We start from the raw sequence: 10678 nt of genomic DNA on the forward strand, positions 1-10678 counted from the left end.
TCAGTTATCGATATTTGCTAGAATTCTAGGTTTTACCTTTTGTTCTAGTTTTATCACCAGTTATCCAGCTTGAAATTAGAACTTTCGGCTTATTTACACTTTTATTGGTTGCCTGCCGTTTTCGCATAGCCGATTAGATTTGTTTCAAGTGTTGCTATTGTAGCGTTCTTTAGTTTACTCTGGTAGTTTTCTTCACGAACGTTACTGAGTAGTCGGCTGCGCTATAGCCGATTCCCTTATTATAGCAAATCGGCCGATTCGCTGATAAGTTTCCTCGAGATCGGAACCTTAGCCGATCGCAACCTCCGGGATCTGACATGTTTCTTTCCTTGCTAATCAACAGGTCAGATTGGCTGGCACGCCGTGCGAACCGTACTAGGGCGATCACCCGAACAGGAGTTAAGCAGATTCTCCCGGGTCGTGTGTCCGACGCTGAGATTCAATCAGCTGATCTTTAGCGCCAACAGTTTCTTTAGAGATAAATCTTATGTTTTGTCGTAATCAACTAGGACTAGAAGTCTTGATGTTTAGGGTATAAATAGGGGCCCTGCGAGGTCTGAGAGGAGATACACATCATAATCAATACAAATCTACTATTTTTGCAATTTACTTTCAAGTCGGCGACTTCGCCATTGTTTTCTTTTCTTCAGGAGTTCTTCCAAGCTAGTTGGGTTGCATCGCTTCAATCTCCGACTAGACTGTAAGTTCCATGTTTACTGAATACTTTCTCGGCTTTAACTTCAGGCACATCGCTGTCGTTTCGTCTAGATTTATTCACAAGTTATCGATATTTGTTATATCTGCAAGCTTTATTCGTTAAATCTTGTTGTTTTAGCTTTTATCACAGTTATCCAGCTTGGAACATGTTCCAATCGGCTTTTATTTTATTTTCTTGTATCAATCTACTGCCGCATAGCCAATTAGATCTATTTTGAGTGTTGTACACGTAGTATTGTTTAGGTTGTGCTTTACACTTCCTTTGCATCTACTACGTCCACATCGGCTGATCTAGCCGATTGTCTTTTGCTTGTGTCGGCAGTCCTGCCGATACGTCTTATGAAGCGATTCGGACACCAGCCGATTTGCTCTTGTATTTGACAGTTTACTTGTCCTTGTCAATCAGCAGGTCAAATTGACTGGCACGCCGCGGATCGATAGGGCTACAACCCGAACAGGAGCGAAGCAAATTCTCCCGGGTTTTGTGTGTCAGTGCGCAAGGATCGTCTCTTGATTTTTGCGTCAACACACTTTTGGCATGCCCGGTGGGACCATACAAAGTCTCAACATGTCTGCGCCGAAGACTGCTGAAGTTTTGGATGACAACATCATCGAGGTTACTGAGAATGAGCTCCAGGACGATCAGAATAGCTAGGTGGCAAGGGCTGTAGAAGAATTCAGATTGTTGTGCCTGAAGTCCTTTAGCCGTACTAGGAGAGGGGAACCTGTCAAGAAGCACGCCCTTCCAATTACTCGCCAGATCACCATCGCTGAAGACACAGGGAAGATGCAGGAAATGATCAACTAGGCTCTCAATCATGCGCTAATCAACCAAGCTGCAGTAATGACCAACACCATGCACAACGCCGTCCTCAGCACTCTCTATGGTGGAAGCTGTAACACCCAATGTTAATGACAACTTAAGTATGACATGAAGAAGCTAATGGTGAAATTTGGATTAAAGAAAGGTAAATTGAGCCAAAATCGAATTTGATCTGAATTCGACCAAATTTGCAATTTGGAGTTTCAAATTTGGATAAATTTGACAAAGATATGAAATTGAGGCTTGAGGGTATTTAGAACTCAAAAGAATGAAGCTTGGGGTCTAATTCAAGTCATACACCTCTTGGAAATATAATCTAAGATGGAATCAACGAAGTTACTATGCATCGTCCGAAAACACGAGAATCTGAAAATAATATTGAGTACACGACTTTGGAATCAATTTCTGGAGAATTTTTCTTGTAAGTGAGCAATGTTTCTGGACATTAGTGAAATATGGTCTATGAAGAAGGAAAAAAAGATATTGTGGGCTAGAGAAAGTGGAGGATTCAAATTTATAATGAAGTCCAAAATGGCAGGTTGAGCTGATTTCAGCCGAGAAGTCGCGAGAAATTTCTAAGTCTGAAATTCATCGCAATTAGCAATGTTTGGAGAAAATTTCAGAAAAATCCAGTGTAAAAGTTATATGGGTTCTTGTGCAAAAAGGAATCTTTGTTAGTTTTAGAACAAGGATAGGCAAGGGTCAGGCTGCATGGAACAAGTTTGCCTAATTTAAATCAAGCTCAAAGAAGTATAAATAACCCTGACAAAACTGAACTGAAATTATTCGGTTACAGATTGATTGTGCCCGAACTTGGGGTTTAAAAATCTCGATCTTAGAGTGATCATTTCGGTTGGAGGCCAATCTATCAAATAAATTGCTTGGATTACTCTACAAGTTTTCTTAAAAGAATTTTACGAGTTGAGATGGAAAGTTTTGAGTAATTGAGGCCTGAACCTGTCGGTTGGCAGGAGATAAAGGAGAGAAGAAAAAAGCAGAGATGGCAGGAGCCGTGCTGTCGCCGGCATCTCGGAGCGCCGGCCAGCATGACGAGCTGAGCCACATTCGCATCCACGTACACCTACCACAAGCTGAGGTGGACGGCATGCAGCGGTAAAAATTTGTATAAGTCACCTCCCGCGCTTATCCGTTCTACCCCCGTCAGTTTTCACCGTGGCAAGAACAGAGCCCGAGCGAGCCAGCGCCATCGCCGGCCATCACCCCGCCGTTGTTCCCTTCGTGCCACCGCCCACCAACACCCCCTCTAGCCTCACCACGACGCCTTGAGGCCGACCGTTGCTCAGTTCCTCACCGTCGAGCTCCGAATCACCGCCGTTTTAATCCGCCCGCCACCACCACTATCCTCTCGGTGAGCTCCTTCGTGCCGACCCTTTCCCTTTGATTGTCGATCCTCGGAGAGTAGCTAGGTCATGTAGAGACCGTAGGTCGTGCCAGAGGCCGTTTTTGGTACCACCGCCGGGCCTCGCGCCGGCCAGCCATCAGCCATGGCGCCACCGCTCGTGGAGGGCCCGACCCAGGGCGCCTCCATGGGAGCCGCTGCCACCCTTGGGTGTGCCACAGCCTGGGGTTGCTCCCCAGCCCGGCCATGCCGCTAGGGAGGCCCCGCCGGCGAGGCCCCACCCCCCACTGTTGCGCCCTGCCTTGGGGGCGCATGGAGGAAGAAGCCCCTGGCACCAGGGGCCCACGCGCCAGGGAAGATGAGAGGAGGGGAGGGGGGCTGACGGTTGGGACCTAGGTAGAAGTGAGGGAGGGAAAGAAGGGGGCCGGCCCAAGAGGTCCCATGCATCAGAACGTGGGGTAGAAGTGGCGTGAGTGAGAAAAGTTTGGCGGGAGGGGTTGGATAATCATAGATTTTCCCATTGGCGGATAAATAGATTAAATTTAGTTATCACCATTTAATTCACTAGAAATTGTAGAAATGTCCAAAAATAGTGAAACCAATTTTATTAGGATTGTTTTATTTTCCTTTATGCATTAAAAATTCTTAAACCCTAGGAAAGATAATAAAATTTAGGTATTTATTTAATGCCTTTTTACTAAGGTATTTAAATAAATGCTTAACCTTTATTAAATGCATAAAATTTTGAATAATGTTTTCATATTCACAAATTATTATTAATCCATAGGAATTAAGTTTTGAGATTATAAAATTATTATAATACTTTTCTAAAATAAAAGAAAAGGCTTATGTAGGTTAGTAAGGAAATTAAAATTGTGGGTTAATCTTTATAGGTAGTTTAGTGTTGGCTTGCAACTTTATCATGAAGGAAAGTTATATAGTCATGTGTTCAAAATTTTGCACCTCTAACTTCTGCATGTACTAAATTGTAGACGTCGAAGCTCCTGAAGTGGAATTCATGGAATTCATTTGAAGATTGTTAGAGTCCGATAAGTGTTGAAGTGCTTCTTTTACTAAAGGGGTTTTCCGAAAAACTAACATTTGTTGATCCCAGGCAAGCTACGGTGCATTTAAACCCATCTACTTTTGGAAATTACTATTCATGAGTCCAATTGATGGTTATTTCTTTATATGTGCATTAGGTCTAGGAGTTGATTGAAAACTTGCTTTTATGCACAATCCAACCTTGTTATTAAGGACATCTTTGCCACCTGTTCAACTAATTAGTAACTATCCTATGCTTAGCAATGCTTAGATACCTATGAGTAATCTTTGGTTACTCAACGCTAAGGCTAAGATGGTCAGACATATTAATCAAGGAAATGGCCTGAGATTTTGGAAATGCGGACAGAAGCTAGAGAAGCTAGAGATGGTAGTTCTGTCTGCTAAGTTAATGTGGTTAAGGACCGTTCGTTGTCTTAACCTTTGATCAAGTGATTTTACCTGGTTGCTTACTGGGTATGGGACCAGCAAAGCCCGGTAGGTTAGTTGGCTCTCTGATCGGGAATATTTCGTACCTGTGCTTGACGTGTTTGAGAATGGCAGGGGCGTAGCCTGAAACTCACATGGAGACTAGGCCAGACGTGGGGTCCCATGTGGGGGGGTGTCCCTGGGTTTGGGTAGTCATATTCCCAATCTTTGGGTACGACTAATCGAAAGGTTGTTGTGTACAACCTGTACAGCTGTACATGGCTGGTGGTCGGGTATCTCCTGTAGGATGTAAATCGGTCCGGATCGCCGCATTTCTTGGTTATGAATGCACTTTGATCATTGTTAAGCATCGTAGTGTAATCACGTTGAATATAATGTTTTTCCTGAAATTAATATGTTGTATGACCTAGTCCCATTGAGTGCTCAAAATGTTTTATTCATCTAGACAGGTTAGGTAAAAACCAAACTGCAATAAAATAATAAAACCAAGGTTCCACCGATAATAAGTTTTTTCGCAAAATGTGAGTTAGCTAGTACACCAAACAGCTATCATTCAGTAAAAGAGAATCTATCTATTTCGGTTAGTCGGGTCAGACTTGCTGAGTACTTCGTACTCAGGGGATCCTTGTAACTTTTTTTTAGAAAGCTAGCAGGGACCCACCGAGGAGGAAGCTCCGAAGAACTAGGGTATCTTATGAGTCTCATGATACCCCAGGATAAGACCTAAATGTTTAATTCCTCACCTTGAACTGGTTAAGTTTTGAACTCTTAGAAATGGTTTAACTTTCACTACTAAGTTTCTTTCAATCTATGGTTTGTAGTAAATCTGTTGGGATACGAGGTAGGCTACACTAGCGCAATTCAAAAATTCTACCGCGTATAACCAGGAAGAACTGCCGTATAAGGATCACGGGATTACCACTCGACGCACTACTGGTGCGGAAGATGTAGATATGCGTCGATGCAGTGAAGACGATCACGTAGTCGTACGTAGTCGATCAACGTAGTTGTACGTAGTCGATCACGTCCAGCAGCTCCTCAGCAGCTCGTCTACGTGCAGCAAGATCGCCTCCGGTACCGCGGCTCGTCGTTGGCTCGTCGTGGCTCGTCCAAGTGTTGCAGGCGCAACACCTCCAAGGTATCCACACGTGCAGGGAGGAAGCGTCGCAAGCCGGACTGCTAGATCTGCGAGTTGCAACAGGCGAGGGCGTGGGAGGCGCGGCAGGTGTGTTTCGCCAAAAAGGTGTAAACCCTAGGGCGCCCCCACCCCTCTATTTATAGAGGTTCCTGACGGGCCTCTAGATCCGAGGCCCATTAGTACTTCTAAACCTAATCCAACTCGGATCAGATCCGAATTGGGCTTCCAGCCCCTTAAGTGTGTGACCCTATGGGTTCGGATACGTATAGACATGGCCCGAGTACTCCTACTCGGCCCAATAGTCGGTAGCGGCCTCTAGCAAGACGTGCCCACTCCTATACGCACACGAAGATCATATCAGACGAACCATCACAACATAATATACATGCTATTCCCTTTGCCTCACGATATTTGGTCTAGCTTCAAGCCGACCGCTCTTTCTCGATCCTGTGATTCGGAACCCCTTTGTAGGTTAACTCTTAACTGTACGTAGCATGGCCATGCATTTTTGGATCCGATCACTCGAGGGGCCCAGAGATATCACTCTCAATCAGAGAGGGGCAAATCCCATCTTGATTGACCATGTCTCATAGCATGCTTCTTGACAAACCCGAAAACTACCTTTATAACTACCCTGTTACGGCGTAGCGTTTGATAGCCCCTAAGTAGGTCGATCCACATCTAGAATACATGCGACAATCTCAGGTCTAAGGACAAAGCGTATATGTTGTTTAAAGGACAAAGCGTATATCTCAGTCCTAGCACATGTCTCCACATGTGTCCACATTATTAGTTCAACATCTCCATGTCCATGACTTGTGAAACATAGTCATCAACTAATACATGTGCTAGTCTAATATTCATGTGTGTCCTCATATGAACTCCGACTAGGGACAACTTTAGAATAACCATACAAGTAAAGAGTTTCACATACAATTCACATAATTGCAAATCAATTCAAGTAGCCTTCAATGGATATTCAATGAACACAACATACAAATCATGGATACAAATGGAATATCATCATCTCTATGATTGCCTCTAGGGCATACCTCCAACAAAATCGTACCTTTACTATGTATGTAAAAATGTAATGTTTGTTGATGCTATCCCATCATGGAAGCGATCCTGATGTAAGGCTATGAAACACACCGTGGAGGTTTTCAAGGAGTTCTGTGAACAGGACGCTTGACGGACTACCGGACTTACACTGTTTTAAGTGCGTTTTGGATAATGGCTGTTCTGACAGCGATTAGGTGCACTTAAGCCAGTTTAAGTTGGACGGTTCCGCCACAGAAGCTCTCAGGGGTTTCACGGTCCAGCGTACGGGCAACCTAGGAGCATTCTGGTCGGAAGCGTGATGACTCCACCTACGATGAGTTAGTCGGCTTCTCAGCTGATCCAGTTGTCAAGTGGGGGTTGTGGTGCTGCACTACTTAAGAAAAACAATGTTGCGACACCCTCGCTCACTCAGACAGCAAACCAGCCTACTCCGGCATACTCCGTGCCATCGTCGTTGCCAGCATCGGCGCCATGGGGGGCAATAGGGATGCCCTTCAGACCTGTTTGGAATTCGACCACTGGATATGGGGTGCTTCCAGGATCATTTGTTCCAACTATTAGGTCTCCAGTACAATCACCATCACCATTGGCTCCGTAGCCAACGGTCCAGCGTTATCACCAGAATCCACCAGAAGTCAGCAGGGAGGAAGGTGTTTCGAATCTTCACAGAGATGGGTCACCAATAGTGGTGTACGATGAGACAACCGGCGTGTTGCGGCACGTTGATCCTCCTCGTCAGCAAGTGTTGGCTCCTCAACCGATGATCCAGCCGCATCCTTCGCAACATACATCGGCTATCCAACAGCCGATCGTGGTGCCACAGATTCAGTAGCAGGTGCCGGCAGTCCAATCGATGCTCCAACCTATGGTCCAGCGGCAGCCACAACAGGTTGATTGGGTTGCAAATGTAGCCGAGGTGATGCAAGATCAGTTCAGGCTAAAACCTAAACTGCAGACCTACACATACAGGATGCCGTACCCGCCAGCCTATGATATGTTACCGTTCCCCCACCGGTACAAGGTGCCCGATTTCACAAAGTTCTCAGGCCAAGACGACACATCTACGGTAGAGCACGTCAACAGGTTCATCATTCAGTGTGGGGAAGCAGCTGTGCAAAATGCTCTGAGATTTTGGCTATTCTCGTCATTCCTGTCTGGGTCGGCCTTCCAGTGGTTCACAACCCTTCCACCTAACTTCATCATCACCTAGGCCAATTTGGAAAAATAGTCCCACAAATACTTCTTTGCTGGGGTTTATCAGATGAAGCTGATAGATCTAACTAGTCTCAGGCAGAAGAGTGATGAGTCGGTGGCCAGCTTTATCCAGCGATTCGGAGAGGTCAAGAACAAGTGCTACAGCTTGGTCTTGAGCAACAGCCAACTAGCTGACGTGGCTTTTCAGGGGCTTCTACTACATATCAAAGAAAATTATGCTTCGCAGAAGTTCAAGAGTCTGAGCTAGATTGTACATCAGCTGTTGAACCAAGACGTGCACCCATTTGATCAAAGCAAGAACTTCCAGAAAAAAGTGGCATACATAGAATGTTCGGACTCAGAGGAAGAGGTAGAGATCGATTTGGCAGAATGGGTTAAGACCAAAAAGCCGATCTCATGCCCATACGACATGGAGGAACTTGAGAAATTCGGGTTTGATATCTCCAAGGCCGATAAGATCTTCGACTTGCTGCTGCAAGAAGGGCAGATCAAGCTCTCACCACACCATACAATCCCGTCGGCCGAAGAACTTAAGAAGATCAAGTACTGCAAGTGGCACAAGGCCACATCTCATGACACCAACGAGTGCAAGGTCTTTCGCCAGCAGATCCAATCGGCTATTAAGCAAGGGAGGCTCAAGTTTGAAGTTCCCTCCAAACCAGCAAAGCTGATGAAAATTGACCAACATCTCTTCCCAACCAATATGGTGGAAGTTGGGGGCAAAAGCACACCTCCCACGAAGGTGCTGACATCAGAATTGGTCAGGAGGAGTGGTGCTATGGATCCTAAAGTACAGGTGTCGACCAACGACGTCAAAGGAAAGAGTCAGTTGTAAGAAGGGTAAAGCTTAGAAAGGCCTCACCGGCCGATCACCTCCCAAGAGTTGCTGAACAAGTTCCAAAGACAACAAGAACAGGCAAGGTGCCAGGAAGAGATGATACGTCGTCGTGAAGACCACTGGAGATGCCTGTTCTTCATATACTGCTGGGAGGATGGAATCAAGCTACCATTGATTGACAACTGCCCTGAGTGCAACAGATCATACCAAGACAACCGATCCTCTAAAAGACTATGCTTTGATGACATCAAAAGTCGATCAGCAGGGATAGGACTTACCATGATGACAGACGCATCCTAGTGCATGATCGGCTGGGGGGCAGAGTCAGTATACATGATCAGCTAGGGGACAGGTTTAATGTACCCATCAGACTAGAGGAAAGGGCCAATGCAAGGGTCCTCAACGAAGAGCCTCTGTGCCGCGAACCAGAGCGGCGGCATGCGTCACAAGACAAAGCGATAGAACATCCTAGATGGTGCCCAGCAAGTTTGACTAAGTCCCAGAAGAGGAGGGTCCAACGCCTGCAACAATGGGAATAGCAGGAAGAGGAACAAAGGCATGCTTCGGAAAGGAAAGGGGTCAAATCTCAGGTGTAGCGCGTCAAAGACAAAGCCGATGACAAAGATAAGAATCCCGGATCAGCTGCCGATGTCAATATGGTCTTCATCTTGCCGATGGAATTCATGGCTCCAGCTGGTCATGAAGCAACGGAAGCAGAACAGGGGATGGCACAGTTAGCCTTGGAGCCGATGTTAGCCACCTTTGAAAAACCTAAAGACGAAAAGCGTCGGCACCTAAAAGCTCTATTCCTCAAGGGGCAAGTCGACGGGAGACCGGTTACCAAGCTTTTAGTGGATGGAGGCGCAGCCATGAACATCATGCCGTATGCCATGTTCCGCAAGCTCGGCAAAGGCGAGGAAGACTTGATAAAAACAGACATGATGCTGAAGGACTTCGAAGGAAGTGTCTCCCCAGCCCGGGGAGCACTCTGCGTTGACCTCACCATCGGCAGTAAGACTCTAACTACTACTTTCTTTGTCATTAATGGTAAAAGGTCCTACAACATGCTTCTGGGTCGAGATTGGATTTACCCAACTGCTGCATCCCGTCTACAATGCATCAATGTCTCGTCCAATGGATCGGCGACTTAGTTGAAGTAGTCACCGCCGATTCTTCTTTCAGCATCGCTGCAGCCGATGCACAACAGTGGAACTATGAACAAGTCAGCTGCATATCTGGCAGAGTTTGGGACACAGACTTCCTAAACATGTCCGATTTCGGGCTACAGTCGATCCAAGCAGTTGGCTCTGAAGAATCATCCTAATGGATGAGTTCACTCAAGAAGACGGGAAGCTGGAGCACGGGTTTACGATGACCGACGAGTTAGAGATGGTAGATCTTGGAGATGGGAGCAAGCCGAGGCCGACGTATATTAGTGCTAAGTTAGATCCTGAGTATAAGTGCAAATTAATTAAGTTGTTAAAAGAATTCAAAGATTTCTTTACTTGGGAGTATCATGAAATACCTGGTTTACATCGATCTATTGTTGAACATCGGTTGCCAATAAAGCTAGGATATCAGCCGTATCAGCAGTCTACGCAACATTGCAATCCGAAGATATTACCTGATATTCAGGCTGAGATTACAAGATTAATTGAAACAGGGTTTATTCAGCAGTGTCGGTATGTTTAGTGGATTTCTAATGTGGTTCCTATGTACAAAAAGAATGGAAAACTGCGTGTTTGAATTTATTTCAGGAATCTCAATCAAGCCACGCCGATGGATGGTTATCTGATGCCGACAGCTGATGTGTTGATAGATGCCACTTCAGGACACAGAGTCATCAGTTTCATGGATAGCGATGCTGGATATAACCAAGTATTAATGGCCAAAGAAGATATTTCTAAGATGGCCTTCAAGTGTTATGGGCATATCGTCTTATTTGAATGAGTGGTCATGACCTTTGGATTGAAAAATACTGGGGCTACATATCAATGAGCTATGAATTACATCTTCCATAAACTTCTCGGCATC

Source organism: Setaria viridis, chromosome 4 (genome assembly GCF_005286985.2).
Source record: "Setaria viridis chromosome 4, Setaria_viridis_v4.0, whole genome shotgun sequence".
NCBI classification, from domain to species: domain Eukaryota; kingdom Viridiplantae; phylum Streptophyta; class Magnoliopsida; order Poales; family Poaceae; genus Setaria; species Setaria viridis.